The following is a 22,792-nucleotide window of genomic DNA, read 5'->3' on the forward strand; positions in this document are numbered from 1 at the left end:
ATTTCTCAAAGACTCCTGCTGGGGCTGGTGTACCAGGGTAAGTGTGCATTCCAATGGAGCACACCCTCATGGAAGTTCTTTTTTTTTCTGGAAAAAGGATGAGAAAGTAGCCTCTGGGCGTGAACATAAGCTGCATGCCAGCCATTCACAGGCATTGTCTGAGAATGACAGCAGTCAGGCACCTTGAGACCTGGAGACCATGGGAAACTGCAGTTCTGACTGCCAGGGGAAAAAGCCACCATCCAGTCCTGGGGGAATGTGAGCTTGGCTGCAGCCTCTCCTTCTGGGAGGAGAATGGGAATCCCAGGTACCAGCTGGTTAGTTGTCTAGACAACCCAGAGTGACTCTCTAGGACTATTTTCAGCTATCTTATTCATTACATTACAAATGCATAAATTCATCACATGTAACTATCATAGTTTTATTTAACCTTTCTTCTGGTTGTTGCTATTTAGACTATTTTTCTATTTTTTACTTTTGTTAATAATGTTAAAATGAACAACTTCTGCATAAATCTTTGTATGCATTTCCAATTATCCTTTAGGCTAAATTCATAGAAGTAACATTGCAAGGTCAAACGGCAACAATTTCTTTAAGATTATTTATATCTCCTGCCAACTTGCTTTCTAGAAAGATTATGCTAATTTACAATTTCATAAGCAGTATATGAAAGTGTCTGTTTCACCAATTCTTCCCCAATGGGGTATTATCTTTTTAAATGTATTCTCTATTTTGATAGATGAAATATAGTATCCTGCTAATATTTAATTAGCATTTCTTTCATTACTAGTGTGAAATGAATGTGGTTTTTAAAAATTGTTTGCTTACTAATTATGTAAGTTCAAATTTCCTGTTCTTGATCTTAGTTTATTGTTTTATTTGGGTATCAGTGTTCTATTATTGATGTTGAAGAGTTCTTTGTACATTAAGATATTAAACATTTTTCTATTACATCTGTAGCAGATATTTTCCCAGTTAATTTACATTTTAATTAAAGATATAATTTCTATTATTCCTTTGAGAACTACACATTTACTCACTGACTTCTGATCAATTATTCCTCATTTCAGACATGTTTGATATTATGAGGAATTTGAGGAAGGGGGTGTGTATTTTTATTTGAAAATGATTTGTTGTGTGTGTGCATATAACTAATAGTAAAATCAAATGCAGCCTTTGAAGAAAAAGAAAATTAGAGAAAGACATTTTAATTCATTTACTAACATTTCTAGGAAAATATTTTGCCAATGTCAAAAACAGTCTTTCTAATTAAATTTCATCTGGTTTCCAAATATATACTATGATTTTCTAGTTTGAAAGGTATATAGTGTGAAGCTTATTTTTATTTCTTGAACACGAACTGCATATGTAGTAACAGTAGATAGAGGAAGTATTAAGGAAAGGCATACATTGTGGATTATCAACCAAACAGTACAAACACAACACTTCTCAGAACATAACAATCAAATTGAGGCAATTTTTCTCACATTCATTTACCTTAAGCCTGAATTGCTATCTCTGATATTTGAGACCTGTCAAATGACTCAATTGGTAATTCTGTCAAAATCTTTTAAAGCTGACTTCCTGATTTACTTTTTTCTCCCAGAAGATGAGAAGGAGAAGTAAATTGCCACTTATGTAGTTAAACAAACTATAACTTTTCTCTTTCCACCTATTCTTTGTCAAGAGTTTGCATTTCTGAATTACCTATCCTAAACAAAGTCAGAGGCTTAATTATATTCTACTGTATAGAGAGTCAGCTGCCTATAACTTTCTATATCTAATATCAAAACGCTAGGCTAGCAGCATCAACTTTACTTTTATTTCATACTGAAAAAGTAGGCTGGGCACGGTGACTCACACTTGTCACCCCAGAACTTTGGGAGGTTAAGGTGGGCAGATCACTTGAGCCCAGGAGTTCAAGACTAGCCTTGGCAACATAGTGAGATCTCCGTCTCTACAAAAACATACAAAAATTAGCCAGGCATGGTAGTGCACTCCTGTGGTCCTGGCTACTTGGGAGGCCAAAAGTGGGAGAATCACTTGAGCCCTGGAGGTTGAGGCTGTAGTGACCCATGTTCACGCCACTGCACTCCAGCCTGGATTACAGAGAAGGTTCTGTCTCAAAAAATAAACAACAAAGCACTATGTCCAAGGAGCCTAAAATGCTTTTCAAAGGCAAGCTTTTTCCTACTAAAGGTGTTCCTAAATACCAATGGTTCCTAAGCATTGTATATTCCCTTTTTGCCTTTGCTATTCCCATTCTTCAGTCATCTCCATATCAACCACATACATGTAGATAAACTCACACTGATAGACACTGCAGAGTCTCTCTTTTTTCACAGACACCTAAACATTGTTACTTGGATTTTGCCTACTTCATAACAAAGGTTTGCAAAGGAGAAAATTTAACCGATAATAAATAACAGGGAAATAGCAAGGAAATTTAAAAGAATGTAAAAAGTATTACTTGAGGAAAGCAATGAATGAAGTAACCGCATAAGGAAGGCAGCTGCATATAAATCTCTGCTCTCGTGATCTTGAAAGAATCTGACAACGTGAATGTGTTGACACAGATTTGAGAGCTAGGAGAGATGTTTGAGTCCTTTAGTCCAAAGGCTTTAGTTAGAAGATAAAGGAAAAATAGGATCAGAAAGTAGATGACTTGCTTCAGTAACTCAAGTAGTTGTTGGTAAAACTAAAATTAGTACCTATATCTGTCAGTTTTCAATTAAGATGTTATTTTTTTTCTATGCATATGGCCTTAACAGAGTTTATTAATCCTAACCCATTGTATTAGGGTTCTCCAGAGGGACAGAACCAATAGGATATATGTATAGACATAAAGAAGGAGTTTATTAGGGATAATTGGCTCACATTATTACAAAGCAAAGTCCCACAAAAGATTGTTTGCAAGCTAGGAAAGAGAAGCCAGTAGGGGTTCCGTCCAAGTTCAAAAGCCTCAAAACCATGGAAGCCAACAGTGCAGTCTTCAGTCTGCAGCCAAACGCCTGAGAGCTCCAGGGAAGCCACTCATGCAAGTTCAAGAGTGCAAAGACTGAAGAACCTGAAGTCTAATGTCCAAGCACAGGAGGAGTGGAAGCAAGTGTCCAGCTCAGGAAGAAGGAAGAGAGCCAGAAGACTCAGCAAGCAATGTTATCCCCCTTCCTCTGCCTGCTCTATTCTAACCATGCTGGCAACCAGTTGGATGGTGCTCACCAACATTGAGGGTGGGTCTTACTGTCTCTTCCAGTCTACCAACTCAAATGCCAGTCTCCTCTGTTAACAGCCTCACAGACACACCTACAGACAATACTTTACCAGCCATCTGGGCATCCCTCAATCCAATCAAGTTGTTACATAATATTAACCATCACACCCTTGAAAGACAAGACTGATATTTTCATGTCCCTTCTTCCAAGATCATTATAAGCACAGTATTAGTGGCAATGAAGTCACCATTACTCAGGGTTATAGGAACTTCATTATATTCAGATTACACAAGGAACAGAACTATGGTTAGTTTATGCTAATTAATCTGGGCTTATTGAATGGATTTACAGGAAAGAAAATAGAATAGTGAACAGTATAGACACCCTACAGTACCTCACAGAGCACTGGAAGGTTAGTAGAAAGAAATTCTAGTAACTCAATTTTTTCTAGTACTCAATTTTTTCATTTCTATTCTGCCACAGGTATCCCTTATTCCCTATTCCAGTGTTTCAGTATGATGTTGACTCAGCTAATCTCTAAATATGATGCTCTTGTTTTTACTAAAAGTAGATTGCTTTCTCTTTCTATGTGTGTAAGTGTCTAATACCAACTTCCTTAGAAAAATAACAGTCGCCATTCAATATGGAATAACCCAAACAGGACAGAACATTTGTGTGTGGCCATTTCAAAGGCAATAACTTACCCCACAGAATTCCTTTGAGCTGGATGCTCATCTCTGCTCAATCATGTGGGGCCAGGGTGTTGGCACAAAACATGGCATCATGTGACCTATAGATTCTTCAATTCTTCAGTAGTGCTGCTATAGATATGGCAGCACTACAGTTTTCTGAAGAGTTGTAACTGCAAGCACTTCACATGGCCTACTCAGTGCAGAAACAAACTTTGAAAAAATAAACACAGTGAATCTGTAGCTAGTATATATGTGTAATATGCATAAAGCACAAAGTTCTGGCTGAAATTGAATGTGCATAGCAGTCACTGCTTCCTCTTTAAACCGCACTAAAATGATAATAAAGGTGGGGAGCATAAGCCTATACAAGCAAAGAGGAAGAAAGAAAAGATAACAAAAACAAGATTTTGGAAGTTGGAAAGCAGATGTTTGGTAACTGACTTAGCATTATCTAGAAAGTTGAATCCTAAATTGGCAATATGAAAAGCCAAGAAACAGGCTTTTCATACCCCATGAAAGAAATGAAGAACCAGACACCCCTGGGAGTGAAAGTGAAGTCAGAACAAGTGATTTTGCTAAAGTCTATTTAAGCAATGGAATCTACAGTTCCCCTGCCTCCACCGGCAGAACCTGGAGGTCTCTAGGGAGGATCAAACAGAGGGTTCCTGAAATGGAGAACACTGGTATAGCTGAGACAGAGTACGATACTGAAATCCGCCTCTATCAGGACTCAGCCTAGAGAATCCTAGCAGCCATGTTTATGCCTTCCAGACAGGACATTTCCTGAAGAATTTGACAAAAACAAATGGCCCAGCCAGATAGCTCTGCAGCTAATCTCACCTTTAACAAGCCCCAAACTGTGCCCAGAGCTTCTAATCAGCCTCCTAATGCTACAGCTTTTCATACTATTAACCAGCATCTCCAGATATTTGAAGGATCTCCAGATATTTGAAGTAGGCTTCTAACAGGAAAGGCAAAGAAACAAGAACACAGTAAATAGGAACTTAGTAGAAACAAAAATTAAAAATAACTTCTCAGTAAGTACGTCCCTAAGAAATTGTATTTTCCAGGGTATATTGCTGCTTCTCCCATCAACCGTCCATTTCTTCACTCCCTTGAATCTAATCTGGCTTGAGTGCTTCTACAAGTGGACCAATGTTGGAATGAGAGTTTGTCTACGAAGCCTGTCAGCCTCTGCTCCTGCATTCTTACAGCCCAGGGGCTGCCCAGCCAACCCACAGAATCATGAAAAACAGTGAACAGTTTTTTTAACCCACTAATTTTGTCATGTGTTCATTTTAAGGTTGCATGACAGTCATTATATTACCTTTTTTAAAACTCTACTATAGCAATAGCCAAATCTTCGTCTTTCTCTAATCAAGGGATAATGCCTAAACTTATTTATTTATTTATTTATTTATTTATTTATTTATTTACTGAGATAGGGTCTCACTCTGTCACCCAGGCTGGAGTGCAGTGGTACGATCTCAGCTTACTGCAACTTCTGCCTCTCCCCAGTCCCTGACTCAAGCAATCCTCCCAACCTCAGATTCCTGAGTAGCTGGAACCACAGGAATGCACCATCACGCAGGGCTATTTTTGGGGGGGGGGAGGGGTTTCTTTTTTTTTTTTTTTTTTCCACCGCCATGCCCGGCTATTTTTATGGGGGTTTTTCTTTTTTCTTTTTTTCTTTTTTTTTCAGTAGAGATGGGGTCTCACCATTTTGCCCAGGCTGGTCATGAACTCCTGAGATCAAGCAATCTGCCAGCCTCAGCCTCCCAAAATGCTGGGATTACAGGCGTGAGCCACAACAAAAATTTCTTTAAAGGCAAAAATAAGAATGTTACTTAGAATAATGGGGTTAATATCAAGAGAATCCGTTGAAACTTGAAAGTACCATTTATCTTAATAAATTTTGCAGAACTCTTGTTCTTTTAAAGCCTTGTGCATGTATAATGTGGATAAAAACTAAAACTAAGCTACATTTTGAGATACAAAAGCCAAAGAAAAAAGATTAAGAAGAAAATACATCAAAATGTTGATGATATTATTGGTTGTCTTAATGGTAGGTTGCAATTGATTTTTGCTTATCTTGCCATTTCTCTATTTTCCAAGTTTTCAACAATAAATACATATTACTTACATCATCAGAAGGTGGGGGGAGGAGAACTTGGAGAAACAGATAAAAATATATGAAAAGAAAGCTCTCTTAACCAGTTTTAATTCCCAGGCTCTCTAATGCCTCACATCCTTTCCCATTAATTTTTAGTCATTCGAAATGTTTTCATGCCTCTCTTGACAACACAATCAGCTACTCTACAATAGTCCAATTTACTCTAGGTTCTAGGTTATTCCTGAACACAAAGTTTCTCTAAAAAATAAACTGGCCTATATATTTCAACTTTCTTTGATTTCTTAAAAAAATCTCTGTGTTTCTCCATAACTTTTTGCCGCTAGCCTATCCTAACCTAAAGCTACCCAGTTTTGCCTACCTTTTCTATCCTCCTCTTCCCCTACCAGGAGATACAAACCTCAGATCCTCAATGTTCATGATTTGAAAAGCAGGTTAAATCATGATTCAACATATCTGTGTGGAATTACAATCTACTTTCCCAGGCTGTTTTCCTCACAGTCTAGCTGATGTCGGTCAGAGGAGTGACAGAAATTCCACTGTCTCTGGTTAAGGGGAATGTGACATTGAATGTCATTGTTCACCCTGTAATAGTATAGCCCAGGCCCTCATCACTGTTGCCCAGGTTACAAGTTGATCTGCATAAAACATATAATCTCCATGAAACTAAGGATCCTGAAGAGCCAATCATTTAAGGAGACAAATCATATAAGAAAAGAAAGCTGTTTGTAGAGTGTTTGTGCTTTCATTCTTAGAAGAAAGGCTACTTTCAAAACTACAACCTCGTGGAGACAGGGAAGGTGGCAGGAAAGGGCAGATAATGATTTGCTATTTACTAAAACATAAATATTTTATATGTGAAAACTGAAACCAGCTTCTGTTCTGGTGTTTGGGTTTTATTCTCTAGCTAACATTTGCTTTTTCAAATTTTAGCAGTAATATTATAACACAACAGCATTACCTAATATTGTTACTATGCCTCACTCAGCCATCATGGATCACCTCTTTAAATGTTGCTTCAGTTACATATATAGTCATTATTAATATTTCAGGCATATGCTTTAAAAATTATTTCCCATATTTAAATTCTTAGTGGAACAAAATACTGCCTGATCCTCTTTTCCTATTTATATGGGGGAAGGGTGGGGATCAGAGAGAGAAAATTATTATCAGCTAAGGTCAGGGTCACAAGTAAAGTATTCATTCCCACCTGAAAAATATTTTTCAGTCAATTGTTTGGTTAAATAATTCTAAGAGCATAAAAAGGTCCTTGTATTTACATGCAGCACAGCTTGTATTTACATACAGTTTAAGGTCTTGACGTGTAAACACGAGAAGCTGATGAAGTCTCTCCCTCAGGAAATAACACCTACTTCCTTTGTGCTGAAGAACTGGGAAGCTCTCTAGTGTGCAAGGAAAAAAATCATTCAAGGGAAGTGTATTAGGTCGTTCTTGTGTTGCTATAAATAAATGCTTGGGTCTAGGTGATTTATAAAGAAAAGAGATTTAATTGGCTCACGGTTCTGCAGACAGGACAAGTATGGTGCGGGCACTGGCTTCCGATGACGGCCTCAGGAAGGTTATAATCACAGTGGAAGGTAGAGAGGAGCAGGCAGCTCGCAAGGCAAGAGCAGTGGCAAGATGAGGGGAGATGCCATACACTTTTAAACAATCTCATCTCACAATACCACACTCACTATCACGAGGACATCACCAAGCCATGAGAGATCCACCCCATGACCCAAATACCTCCCATCAGGCCCCACCTCCAGCCTTGGGGATCACATTTCAACATAAGATTTGGACGGGACAAATACCCAAAGGAATGAAGGAAGAAAGGAAGCGAGGGAGGAGGGAGGGAAAAGAAAGAGGAAAGAAAGAAAGAACGGGGAGGCCGAGACGGCCGTATCACGAGGTCAGGAGATCGAGACCAACCTGGCTAACACGGTGAAACCCCGTCTCTACTAAAAAAATACAAAAAAACTAGCCGGGCGAGATGGTGGGCGCCTGTAGTCCCAGCTACTCGGGAGGCTGAGGCAGGAGAATGGCGTAAACCCGAGAGGCGAGCTTGCAGTGAGCTGAGATCCGGCCACTGCACTCCAGCCTGGGCGACAGAGCGAGACTCCGTCTCAAAAAAAAGAAAAGAAAAAGAACGAACGAACGAACGAGAGAGAAGGGGAAGGAAGGAAGGAAGGAAGGAAGGAAGGAAGGAAGGAAGGAAGGAAGGAAGGAAGGAGGGAGGTGGAGTGGTGGAGGGAGGGAGGGAGGGAGGGAGTGGAAGGAAGGAAGGAAGGGAAGGAAGGAAGGAAGGAAGGAAGGAAGGAAAGAAAGGGAAGGAAGGAAGGAAGGAATGAATGGTAGGTAGATAGGGTGGATCAACTTGAATCAAGAAGAAATGGAGAATGGACAAGAAAGATGCATTTATTTATGTGTATATGGGGAGCAAATATTGGATGTGTGTCATATCAAAAAAGAATATTAAATTCTACCTTATAAAGCTGTGAGCAATCACAATATGTAGTTCAGACTTTTTAAAAAAGGCACAAAAGACAATAAAAGACTGAAAAGAAAATTAAATTGATATATCTCCTGAGTCTGTGGACATGGCCAACAGTGCATGGTGCAGCAGGAGCTGGAGTGGATGGGCACTGGGTCAGCATCGGAGAGGCTGGTTACAGCACACTTGGCTTTAGAGAGCTTTTGGAAGATGACAATCCGGTTTGGTTTTTTTTGTTTTTTTTTTTTTTTTTTTTTTTAATTTGTCAGAGTGTATTAAATGTTTTTAATTTTATAAAATAAAGAAAAAAGTTAGACAAAGAAAACTGAATGTGATAGAGTTTAAGATACTAAAAGAATATCTACAAAGACTGGGAGTGGGATGGGGAAGTTAATTACCAAAATTCATTCTGATTCTTCTACCTATATTTTATCAGAGCTTTTGGATCTCATTTTAAACACCTTTTCTTTTCCTTGTAACATCACTCCAAATTTTCCTTATTTCCCTTCCAACTTCTAATATTTTCCCCTCCACTTCTTTTCATCCTTGTTTTCCTCTAATTCCAATTTTTCTTTCTTTAATGCAAGAGATATGCAAAGTATAGAACAAAATGAAAGGATCATTTTAAAATTAGATGAGGAAAAATTTGCAGCAACATAGCAGAACATTTGGGGTATCAATTCAATTCTGTTCCTCCTCTCCTTTGCAAAAACAGGACCAAAAAGAAGGATAAAGAGGAGAGAAGAAGGTGGAGAAGAGAAAGAAATGAAGAGGAGGAATGGAGAGAAGGAATAGAAGGAAGGAGAAGGAGAACAAGAAAGAAGAAAGAAGGGAATTTCCACAAATAGTATCCAGTAACCTGAGCTTGAAACACTCAGGAATAACCCGGCCAAATTGTTCTCCCTGGGAGTCAAGGGAGAAGTATAAGAAAGAGTGGCAATGAGGAAGGCAGGGTATAGTATTACTGTTGAATATAAAACAAAGAGGACAATGTGTAAGTTGGACTGTTAAAATATATAGTCAGTGCTTTTACTGATGAAAGCAAAAGTATGATAATCTATTATAAAAGTTCTTTCTTTGCCCATTGCTATCAAATGGCATACTAATTAGAAAGCAAAATCATGGTGAAGTGCATTGTTTACAAAACATGTTTCTAACAATTTAAATTATAGTACATATAAATTCTTAAATACTGCCCACACAACTTTTAATAATTCAGTTTAGTATGTAGTTGCTAGTTCAGATAAATGGTTTCAGCATAGTTATTTATTAAATAATGAAAGATCATTTATTAAGAAGGCTGGAAGTGGCTAGAAAAATATTCAAGTTGGTTTCTTTTTATATGTTCTTATAATAAATGTGAAAATACTGTAAGTTTAAGCAAAGATCAGATTTGCAACCTATTGGAACACCAAAAATTAAGGGCTGTAATATTGCCAAACATTTATTTTTACTCCATATAATACCATACTATAAGGCTTCACATTTTTAAAAATTTGATGATTATACCCCCACTGATTTTATGATCATAATGAGTCCAATTGTCCTGTGGAATTTCTAAAGAATAAATTTTTAGAGACTTGGAAATATAATCATTAAATAAAACATATTTTAGAATACATAGTGAAGCTATCAGTAAACTCAGTTTCTATTAGTAAGACAACTGTGCTAGGGCAAAGTGGTTTGTAAAAAATAAATGTCTTTTTAAAATATATTCTCTAATTCAATCAAAATTGCTAACAGCCATTCTTTATTCAAGACTCTGTATTAGGTATTAAGGTAGATTAAATGTAATAGGTGAGAAACACATACAAATAATTACAAAACAAAACTTGCTTTTATGAATGTTTTAATAGTTCAATAGTGCAAAGAGAGAATGGGTGTGGGTAAGATGAAAATAATATTGGCATAATCTGGAAAATCCCTATGGAGAAGCGAGAAACATGCATTGCTTTCCATAGACATTACAGGAAAAGGAAGTTTCAAGAAGATGGAAAGTAAGGGCAAAGTCCCCTAAGTAGAAATGCTTTTACTTTCAAAGTTTCTTCACTGTATCAATTTGAAATTTGTTCCCCTGTGATCTCAAGTCACTGATATTTCTCCTCTCTCTGGGATCACATGCACTAAAACTATTCATTGCTTTAAAAGAAAAAGCCATTGTGACATCTTGAGCAATTTACTAAACCTTTCTGTTCCTCACTTTATCAATAAAATCAAGATAATAATAGTATTTACCTCATAGGTTTATTTTGAGGTTTGGATTATTTTATTCATGTTGCATACTCAATATAGTTCTTGGCACATGTACTGAGTTCATTGTTATGTGCTCTGAACAGTGTCTGGTTCAGTAATGTTAGCTGTCATTATTATCATCATCATGTCTGTCATCAAATATAATAAAAAGCCTGTTAAATAAGAAAGCCTTTAATAATTGCTGATTGTATCACTGGGTCTTCTGTAAATACACATCCTCTATTCTTAAGTTATAATTTTTAAAAATTACACCTATTTTTTCCTTTTATTTTTATTTATTATTATTATTATTATACTTTAAGTTCTAGGGTACATGTGCATAACATGCAGGTTTGTTACATATGTATACTTGTGCCATGTTGCTGTGCTGCACCCATCAACTCGTCAGCACCCATCAACTCGTCATTTACATCAGGTATAACTCCCAATGCAATCCCTCCCCCATTCCCCCTCCCCATGATAGGCCCCGGTGTGTGATGTTCCCCTTCCCGAGTCCAAGTGATCTCATTGTTCAGTTCCCACCTATGAGTGAGAACATGCGGTGTTTGGTTTTCTGTTCTTGTGATAGTTTGCTAAGAATGATGGTTTCCAGCTGCATCCATGTCCCTACAAAGGACACAAACTCATCCTTTTTTATGGCTGCATAGTATTCCATGGTGTATATGTGCCACATTTTCTTAATCCAGTCTGTCACTGATGGACATTTGGGTTGATTCCAAGTCTTTGCTATTGTGAATAGTGCCGCAATAAACATACGTGTGCATGTGTCTTTATAGCAGCATGATTTATAATCCTTTGGGTATACACCCAGTAATGGGATGGCTGGGTCATATGGTACATCTAGTTCTAGATCCTTGAGGAATCGCCATACTGTTTTCCATAATGGTTGAACTAGTTTACAATCCCACCAACAGTGTAAAAGTGTTCCTATTTCTCCACATCCTCTCCAGTACCTGTTGTTTCCTGACTTTTTAATGATCGCCATTCTAACTGGTGTAAGATGGTATCTCATTGTGGTTTTGATTTGCATTTCTCTGATGGCCAGTGATGATGAGCATTTTTTCATATGTCTGTTGGCTGTATGAATGTCCTCTTTTGAGAAATGTCTGTTCATATCCTTTGCCCACTTTTTGATGGGGTTGTTTGTTTTTTTCTTGTAAATTTGTTTGAGTTCTTTGTAGGTTCTGGATATTAGCCCTGTGTCAGATGAGTAGATTGCAAAAATTTTCTCCCATTCTGTAGGTTGCCTGTTCACTCTGATGGTAGTTTCTTTTGCTGTGCAGAAGCTCTTTAGTTTAATGAGATCCCATTTGTCAATTTTGGCTTTTGCTGCCGTTGCTTTTGGTGTTTTAGACATGAAGTCTTTGCCCATGCCTATGTCCTGAATGGTACTACCTAGGTTTTCCTCTAGGATTTTTATGGTATTAGGTCTAACATTTAAGTCTCTAATCCATCTTGAATTAATTTTCGTATAAGGAGTAAGGAAAGGATCCAGTTTCAGCTTTCTACTTATGGCTAGCCAATTTTCCCAGCACCATTTATTAAATAGGGAATCCTTTCCCCATTTCTTGTTTCTCTCAGGTTTGTCAAAGATCAGATGGCTGTAGATGTGTGGTATTATTTCTGAGGACTCTGTTCTGTTCCATTGGTCTATATCTCTGTTTCAAACTACCATCAGAGAATACTATAAACACCTCTATGCAAATAAACTAGAAAATCTAGAAGAAATGGATAATTTCCTGGACACTTACACTCTTCCAAGTCTAAACCAGGAAGAAGTTGAATCCCTGAATAGACCAATAGCAGGCTCTGAAATTGAGGCAATAATTAATAGCCTACCAACCAAAAAAAGTCCAGGACCAGATAGATTCACAGCTGAATTCTACCAGAGGTACAAGGAGGAGCTGGTACCATTCCTTCTGAAACTATTCCAATCAATAGAAAAAGAGGGAATCCTCCTTTAACTCATTTTATGAGGCCAACATCATCCTGATACCAAAGCCTGGCAGAGACACAACCAAAAAAGAGAATTTTAGACCAATATCCCTGATGAACATCGATGCAAAAATCCTCAGTAAAATACTGGCAAACCGGATTCAGCAGCACATCAAAAAGCTTATCCACCATGATCAAGTGGGCTTCATCCCTGGGATGCAAGGCTGGTTCAACATTCACAAATCAATAAACATAATCCAGCATATAAACAGAACCAAAGACAAGAACCACATGATTATCTCAATAGATGCAGAAAAGGCTTTTGACAAAATTCAACAGCCCTTCATGCTAAAAACGCTCAATAAATTCGGTATTGATGGAACGTACCTCAAAATCATAAGAGCTATTTATGACAAACCCACAGCCAATATCATACTGAATGGGCAAAAACTGGAAAAATTCCCTTTGAAAACTGGCACAAGACAGGGATGCCCTCTCTCACCACTCCTATTCAACATAGTGTTGGAAGTTCTGGCTAGGGCAATCAGGCAAGAGAAAGAAATCAAGGGTATTCAGTTAGGAAAAGAAGAAGTCAAATTGTCCCTCTTTGCAGATGACATGATTATATATTTAGAAAACCCCATTGTCTCAGCCAAAAATCTCCTTAAGCTGATAAGCAACTTCAGCAAAGTCTCAGGATACAAAATTAATGTGCAAAAATCACAAGCATTCTTATATACCAGTAACAGACAAACAGAGAGCCAAATCATGAATGAACTTCCATTCACAATCGCGTCAAAGACAATAAAATATCTAGGAATCCAACTTACAAGGGATGTAAAGGACCTCTTCAAGGAGAACTACAAACCACTGCTCAGTGAAATAAAAGAGGACACAAACAAATGGAAGAACATACCATGCTCATGGATAGGAAGAATTAATGTTGTGAAAATGTCCATACTGCCCAAGGTTATTTATAGATTCAATGCCATCCCCATCAAGCTACCAATGAGTTTCTTCACAGAATTGGAAAAAACTGCTTTAAAGTTCATATGGAACCAAAAAAGAGCCCGCATCTCCAAGACAATCCTAAGTCAAAAGAACAAAGCTGGAGGCATCACGCTACCTGACTTCAAACTATACTACAAGGCTACAGTAACCAAAACAGCATGGTACTGGTACCTTTTATTTTTATTTGATACATAAGTATACATATTTATGGGATACAGAATGATATTTCAATACATGTATGTAACGTGTAATGATCAAATCAGGGTAATCAGCACATCCATCATCTCAAACATTTTTCATTTTTTAATGTTACGAGCATTCAAAATCCTCTCTTCTGGCTTTTTGAAAATATACTTTAAATTATTGTTAATCATATTCACCCCACAGTGCTACAGAACTCTAGAACTATTCCTCCCATCTAGCTGTAACTTTATATCTTTTAGCCAACCCTTCCTATCTTTCCCTCCCTCCACCCTTCCCAGCCTCTAATAACCACAATCCTACTATTTGCTTCTATGAGCTGAATTATTTAGCTTCCACATATAAGCAAGAACATATGGTATTTATCTTTCTGTGCCTGACTTATTTCACTTAATATTGTGTTCTCTAGGCTCATCTATGTTGCTGCAAATGGCAGTATTTTATTCTTTTATGCTGAATACCATTTCAGTGTATATGTGTGTATCTCATATTAAATTAAACCTTTTTTTAATTATACTTTAAGTTCTAGGGTACATGTACACAACACGCAGGTTTGATACATAGGTATACATGTGCCATGTTGGTTTGCTGCACCCATCAACTCGTCATTTACATTAGGCATTTCTCCTAATGCTATCCCTCCCCCAGCCCCCCACCACCTGACAGGTCCCGATGTGTGATGTTCCTCGCCCTGTGTCCAAGTGATCTCATATGCAGCCATGAAAAAGGATGAGTTCATGTCCTCTGCAGGACATGGATGAAGCTGGAAACCATCATTCTCAGCAAACTATCACAAGGACAGAAAACTAAATTTTTTTCTTAGCTGTTTTTTCTTAGTGTTTCTTAGCTGTCAAAGTTTTGAATCACTTTATTATCTCCATTATTTTCTTCCAAGTCTGTTCATCGATCATAGTAGTTCAAAGAGGGTTTGCAAAAGTCATTTTAAAGATGGTAAAGCAAAACTGGATTGCAACACCTCCTGCTCCCAAGTGCAAATTAAATAAACAACAATTAAAAATGACAAATTTATTTAAAACAAAGAGAAAAACAGAACATTCTGGGGCTTCAGACTCCCAAGAAGTGTCACTGAAGGAGAAAGTAAATTGATGAAATCCTAAGGATTTTCACTAATACTGTCACTGAGAAGACAAATGCACTATAGGGTGAATAGAGAGGAGAAAAGGAGAGGGAAAAGCTTGAAGCCAATAGGACTTACTCATTTTTAGTCTGCCACAGATACTCACTTGCCTACAATCCAGAACTTTCTACCTGATAGTTATCCCAATGTACTTCAAAACAGAACTGCTTTTAATACCCTGTAAATATGAATCACCAGGACTACAAGTTAGGGGACTTTGTCCATAGATTTAATGATTAAGTAAATCAATGATCTTGGACAAATCATTTGAACTCTCCAAGCCTCCAGTTTTTCATCTGTAAAACAGATTTTAGATTATTTTTATTAAGAGGCATGTCTTTTTTCTTTAAGTTTGGAGCACTCAGCCTGAAGAGATGTTGATCCTAAAGTCCTGGAGCAGATGGTGGAGAGGGCATGACTCTCCTTCCTGCTTGTTGTGTATTGAAGGTAGGCAGTGATGTGCTGCACGGGCTGCAGACAGATCTGTCAAGTAAATGCCTGGTTTAGACAATCTTTGGTTCTGTTTCAGCCTTTAAAACTATCACCTGTAACCTGATACTTTTGATCATTCTGCATTCGTTTAGGGACAACCTCAAAGTATCAGTGGATCAACACGATAAAAGTTTATTTCTTGCTCACATGAAGTCCAATTAGTGAGAGGAAGAGGCGATGTTTATGTTCTGTAGTCCCACCGTCTCCTCAGAACTCCCAGTCCTTGGCTGAATTCTTCGACATTAGAGGACTGACAGAGGAAGAGAGAGACAGCAGAAAAGATCATGCAGTTGCCCTTATGGGCTAGACCAGGTTGTCCAATCTTTTAGCTTCCCTGGGCCACATTGGTAGAAGAAGAATTGTCTTGAACAAAACATAAAATACACTAACGATAGTTGATGAGCTGAAAAAGAAATAAAAAATCGCAAAAAAAAAAAAAAAAAAAAAAAATCTCTTAACATTTCCAGAGAGTTCATAAATTAGTGTTTGGCCACATTCAAAGCTGTCCTGGGCCACATGCAGCCTGTGGGCTGTGGGTTGGACAGGCTTGAACTAGACGGAAAGTGGCATATAACTCTTTTGCATTCCATTTACTAGACCTCAGTTATATAACAACACTTAAGGGTGAGCAACGTCTCTCTGCGAGCCCAGGAGCACAAGGAAATAGATTACTGTGAATACACAGCTATCTGGCACATAGGATAATCTTTAAATCATGGTTTTGTGCAAATCCAGATGAAATCTAAAATGAAAACAGATAAGAAAATTCTTTAATGTTTCTTCTGTGAGGGATGCATAATATAAAGTGCTAAATGGAGAACCTGAACAAATGAAAGTCACACTCCTCTGGTAAGCACTATGAAAAAAGACTATTTTGTGAATGCAGAACTTTAAATGACAAGCAGAAACATTCATAAGTGTATTATGGATGTTAAAATCCTTCAAAACATGCTAAAGTTCCCTGTTAATGACAAATCTATGTCAATAAAATTATCAGACCTTTTTTGATGACCCTGTGTGTAAGAGAAGCCCTGTAGGGAGGCTCATACAACATCTGCCCACGTCATATTCCTTTTTATAGAAAGCACTCTTATGCCTGCACTTTTGTAGGCATCACATTTACAGACCATTTCAGCAGTAGCACATCATTGTATTCTCGCAGTTTCCAAACAAGAATTACTCAAAGGTTTGGAAAGTGCTCTGTAATCAGAATCCATTCAAATTAAATCTGTACTTGCTTGTAAAATGACCCACTCTCTTTTCCTCTTCCTCTTTAATGACGCTTATTATTTTCATGTACAAGGTTAAATGTCCATTCATGCTTAGCCAGTTTGCTCCTGGCATTCATTTCAGGCTTATGCCACAATGATGTCGGGATTTTACTCTAGGGATCACAAATTGGTTAGGTGAAGTTACTTATTAAAATTATGTAATGTCTAGTTCAAAGGCAAAAATTTGAGAAAATATAACAAGTAGCAAGGACTGCTAATGTTTAGGTAGTTGACTGCCTTCCCATTTACTTTCAGAGGGATGGATTATATAGGGAGGGAGTAAAACAACACTACATGCTAGAGCTGTAATAAGGCTGATACATCCTTCCCCAACATTTTTTCTGATCATTACTGTCTCTTGTTTATGAAAAAAAAAAAAAAAAAGAATCAAAGAGCAGAATTTTCTGAAGTGCACAATGTGTACTCTTGAATGATTTTAGGTTTCATGAGGCATTATATAAAACTGAATCACATACATATAAAGATTTTTCCTCTTAATTATCTTTCAATTGATTACACCAAAAAGAAAGTTTCAACTTCTTGCTAGCATGTCTTAAATACGCCTCTAAATCTTTTTTTTTTTTTTTTTTTTTTTTTTGAGACAGAGTCTCACTCTATCACTCAGGCTGGAGTGCAGTGGTGCAATCTTGGCTCACTGTAACCTCTGTCTCCCAGGTTCAAGCAATTCTCCTGCCTCAGCCTCCTGAGTAGCTGGGATTACAGGCATGCGCCACCACACCCAGCTAATTTTTTTGTATTTTTGGTAGAGACGGGGTTTCACCATGTTGGCCAGGCTGGGCTCGAACTCCCGACCTCAAATGATCCACCGGCCTTGGCCTCCCAGAGTGCTGAGATTACAGGCATGAGCCACTGCACCCAGCCCAATAATGCCTCTAAATCTAATTGATCTCTTCAAATAAACAGAGATAAAGTCTCAGGCCCAAGGCCTTTGGCAGGCAATAGCATTTTGTTTTAATTATTGTGTGATTTCAATACATTATTTTTATAAAGACTGTCTACTCCAAGTCATCTAAGTTATTTAAATTAGTTGTATTCGGCCAGAGTGGTGGCTCACACCTGTAATCCCAGCACTCTGGGGAGCCAAGACCAAAGGATCGTTTGAGGCCAGGAGTTCAAGACCAGCCTGGGCAACATAGCAAGACCCTGTCTCTACAAAACTTTTTAAATTAGCTGGACATTGTGGCATATGCTTATAGTCTCAGCCACTTAGGAGGCTGAGGTGAGAGGATCACTTGAGCCCTGGAGTTTGAGTCTGCAGTGAACTTTGATCATGCCACTACACTCCAACCTGGACAACAGAGTGAGACTCTGTCTCTAAAAAAAAAAAAAAAAAAGAAAAAGAAATAGTTATATAAAGTCAATTTTTAAAAAATATTAAATCAATAATATTAAAAGCAGCCATGGATATAACAAGTATTACGAAGGCAGTATAAGACTGAATGAACTTTGGAAAATAGTGCAAGGGGAAATTATACACTATAGACCTATTCACCATGTGGTTGTCATTACCATGAATAATATACAGAAAGGCAATACCATTGGATGTCTTTTTTTTTTTTTTTTAACTAAAGCTACTGTATTTATATTTTACATTGTTCTTCACAGGAATATTTTATCCTAAAGAATAGCTATTTACATGTGTAAAACCAGATTGCATTATAATACAGGTTGAGCTGCTATTACTAGTAACTAAATTTTAAAATGGCTCAGATATGATAGAAGTTTTTTTCTTTCTCCTGTAATGGTCATACAGCAAGTGGTCCAGAAAATTCCCATTTTTCTTGTTGTTCCTCTCTCATCCCTGGAGCATCTACAGATTCAAAGATATATTAGTATCCTGTCCACATCCCAGGTAGCAGCTGAGTGAAGGAGGAGTTCAAAAGAGAGAAAGCTCCCTCCCTTTAAATGACAATTCTTGACAAGAAATAATTCATATGGCCATATTTAAATATGATGGAGGTTGGTTGGTCAAATGATTTACTGAAGATTTCATTAACATAGAAAAAGAAGGAAATACATATTGATGAACAAATAGCAGTCTGCTTAAAGCTCCAAGGGACTTCTCAACCACAGAAACAATGAAATTATATTTAGTATACTGTTATCATTACAGCATTTTATATCTTTGTTCCATTTCATACCAAATTAAATACAAATCCCTTGACCTAATGTTCAAGTCCCTTCACTATTGTCCACAATATAAAAATATGACACTGAGCTGCAAAGACAGTTTGAAATGACTAGAGATGTTTCTTTTAAAAACCTGCACAATGTGACTGACTTTATCTAGGTAAGTCTGAGAGTTAAGCCAGATGGCAATTTGAGCAATTAAAAGCTTGTGTTTAGGATTTGTTTCCTGAAGATATTAACTGACACTAAAGCCTAGGAAGGTATTCTTATACTTTTAGCTCTGCTAAATGACCAGGTCACAGAAAGTAAACATAAGATTCCCACAGAAGATGCTGACGCTGACAAATGAAAATGAGGTTAAACAGAGTCATTATAAAAATCCCTCTGGTAAAACTTCAGAAAAACAGAAGTTAAAGCCAGATGCTTCTATTACCCAGCTCATCCAATTTAAGTCTACTCAAGAATCGATAAAGCTCTATTCTGAGATTTCATAGCAACTGTTCAAGGTTTTGGGAGTTGCAGGAGGCTTGATTAGCATTTGCCAGTGCTGGGACATTTTTTAGGAGATACCCCAAATCATATAACTTCAGTTATGAGAAGTCCATGAAATATGTCCTAGATATAAGAATCTTAAATAACATCCATCAGGATATCACCACTGGGAAAATAACATCATACGTTTCAATAACCTGGAAGCAACTGTGAGGTGTAACAAGCAGAAAGTTGAGTGAGATTCCCCCCTCACCAAGAAAGTAACATAAATACAATTTCAATATGAAAATGAAAACAGAGTGAAAACAATGATTAAATAACTGGAGTAACAGTACTTATTACTCAAATGCTATCAGAATATAAGAATTCACTTATATTTCAGGACAGAGCATGTTCTCATTCAAATATATTTGACCCAATACCATTTCTTTTTCAAATACTGGAATATTTTTAAGTGTGAAAAAATGTTTCTATCGATTCTTCAAAATTAGTGCTGAGGCTGGGCCCTGTAATCCTAGCACTTTGGGAGGCTGAGGCGGGCAGATCACTTGAGGTCAGTTCGAGACCAGCCCGACCAACATGGAGAAACCCCATCTCTACTAAAAATACAAAAATTAGCCGGGGATAGTGGTACATGACTGTAATTCCAGCTACTCAGGAGGCTGAGGAAGGAGAATTGCTTGAACCCAGGAGGCAGAGTTTGCAGAGAGCCAAGATTGTGCCACTACACTCCAGCCTGGGCGTTTAGTGCTGGATATGAGGACATCTGCTCAATTGTTATTGGATATAGTTCTAAGCAAAATTGTAAAGTAGGCAGAGCCTACAGCTCCACTTCTAATCTAGTCATACTGTAATTTCATCTTTTTTGGCCTCTTCTCCTAATCATTCAAGAACCTTGTCTCCTTATGTTCTCTTCTACTGTGTTCTTCTACCTCTTTACCCTGTCCTAGCCTTGAACCTGCACCATTCTAGTCTAGTCCTCAGAAAAGGAGCTTATAGATAATGGTAACATATGTTATATTTAATTTTGGAGAGAAAAGACTGACTATGGACAGGGCAACTGGATATGTGTTTGTCATCTCATTCCCAGCTTTTCCACCAACAGTACCCTGGTTCCCCATGAAAGAGTTTGCTTCCCACTCATTATTGGTCATGTAATTTTTGTTGGATGGAACCCCATCCCCAGCTCTAGGGATGAGCTATAATATCACTTTTTGCTATCTGGAATCAAGTGTCTATGGAAGGCCAGAGTTTTAGTGGAAATAAGAGTATAGGAATTATGAGATTGGTTGGTTGCTTTCAAGCACACAACAACAACAACAAAAAAAAAAAAACAAAAAAAAAAAAAGGAAAAGAAAGAAAGAAAGAAAATGATGAGGTTTGGGGTATGACTGATCTCTGATCTCGTCACCCAGGTACTGAGCATAGTACCCAAAAGGTAGTTTTTCTAGCCCTTGCCCTCCTCACTGCCTCCCCTTCTAATAGTCCCCAGTGTCTATTGTTCTCATCTTTGTGTCCATTTGAACAACTGAAAAAAAAAGTGATGAGTTTGGAACTTTCGAGTCCCAGCTCAAGGTATGGGGAATGAACCAGAAAGCTTCTGTGCCTCCCTTCAAAAAGTCCTGTATCCTATAGCTAAAGGGTTGAGGTTTTTGTTATCAAACTCAAAGTCCAATCATTCAGGTGGCTAAATTATATTGTACACAGAGTTCACAGCCACAGACTCTCTTATGTTAAAGTGACAGCATTACTTGGAAAAAAGTAAAAACCAAGAAAATTGCCATGAGGGCATCTGGGCACATTCCAGAGAAGCTAGGGACCTTGAACCTCCAAATTCTACTATGACTTCCTTGCCATAGAAGCATCCCATTCTTGCAATCTAAGGAGATTAGACTCCTCTTGCCTAAATAACCTGCAATGACCTTTCCAAGAGAGTTGCCTTGCATGAAAATCTTAATCTTCCTCTTCTCATTACTCCTAGTAGATAATTATATTCAAATGTAAGGTATTGAGCACAAAATATGATCTGGGAGAAGGTAGCATACATACCAATTGCAAGATTTTGCCAACATACATTAATTAAAACTTGGAGAATATTTATCATAATGGATTCTAAGAGTTTCAAATCAGCTAGAATAAATGGCCAAATTGAATGACACAGTAGAATTAACCAGATTTAATTTAATGTGTTAACTAAAGTAGCTTGGAGTGGCTCTGGGGGTTCAATTGCTTGGCTGAAACTCAGAACCAAAAGTGGTCTATGCTGATGGAAATTGAGATATCAGAATTACCTTGGTATTTTGTAGAAACAGTTATCAAATATTTAGGGAAATTGAATGCTATAATGACTTTATTATGTGTGACCTCCTTACTCATCTTCTAATTCCCAGGAAGTATACTTACACTGGAAGGGGAATACCAGCACCCTGGAAGTCCTCTGTCATAGCTATTCTCTAGAGGCCAGAAGTAACAGTGGGAAATGCTGCTATTAAAATAACTTATCTGAATTCAGTCTGGGATGATGCAATCCCAGTATAATAAGAGCCACGTTGCAGGTCTTAATTGCCAGAGTCAAAGTAGGTCTGGTTATTATAATGGGAAGCAGACTAGTTTGAACAGCAATGATCTTTGGTACTGGTTTATTGATTATGGTCATCCTAGTTCTAAAATATATGGCAGGGAGAATCACTGGAACCCGGGTGGCGGAGGTTGCAGTGAGTGGAGATCACGCCACTGCACTCTAGCCTTGGTGACAGAATGAGACTCTGTTTCAAAAAAATAATAATAAAATAAAAATAAAATAAAATATATGAGGACTGGGCGCAGTGGCTCAAGTCTGTAATCCCAGCACTTTGGGAGGCCGAGGCGGGAGGATCACGAGGTCAGGAGATCAAGACTATCCTGGCTAACACGGTGAAACCCTGTCTCTACTAAAAAAAAATACAAAAATTAGCCAGGCGCAGTGATGGGCGCCTGTAGTCCCAGCTACTCGGGAGGCTGAGGGAGGAGAATGGCATGAACCCAGGAGGTTTGCAGTGAACCGAGATCATGCCACTGTGCTCCAGCCTGGGCGACAGAGCAAGACTCTATCTCAAATAAATAAATAAATAAATAAATAAATAAATAAATAAATAAAATATATGGCAGGCTACACACGTTGTACTTTATTTGAATAATCAGAACAACTCTTAGCATAGTAAACAGAAATCTAACTTAAACCACCTCCATAGAGAGTCCTGGTCCCTCAACCAATTCCCAGACTTGAGCCAGTTTACAGACACCACATCCCTTAAATGAAAGAATGCCTAGGTTCCTT

General features: G+C 37.8%; 1 long non-coding RNA gene across 1 annotated transcript in view; it reads right to left on the reverse strand.

The window, feature by feature from the left end:
• Window positions 1-14,689: 14,689 nt before the first annotated feature.
• LOC116274486 overlaps window positions 14,690-22,792 on the reverse strand; it is a 54,092-nt gene continuing 45,989 nt past the window's right edge. Inside the window, exon 3 of the long non-coding RNA XR_004183152.1 lies at window positions 14,690-16,304. This is a non-coding gene — a long non-coding RNA (uncharacterized LOC116274486). The remainder of the gene's footprint in view (window positions 16,305-22,792) is intronic.

This window comes from Papio anubis, chromosome 4 (genome assembly GCF_008728515.1).
Source record: "Papio anubis isolate 15944 chromosome 4, Panubis1.0, whole genome shotgun sequence".
NCBI classification, from domain to species: domain Eukaryota; kingdom Metazoa; phylum Chordata; class Mammalia; order Primates; family Cercopithecidae; genus Papio; species Papio anubis.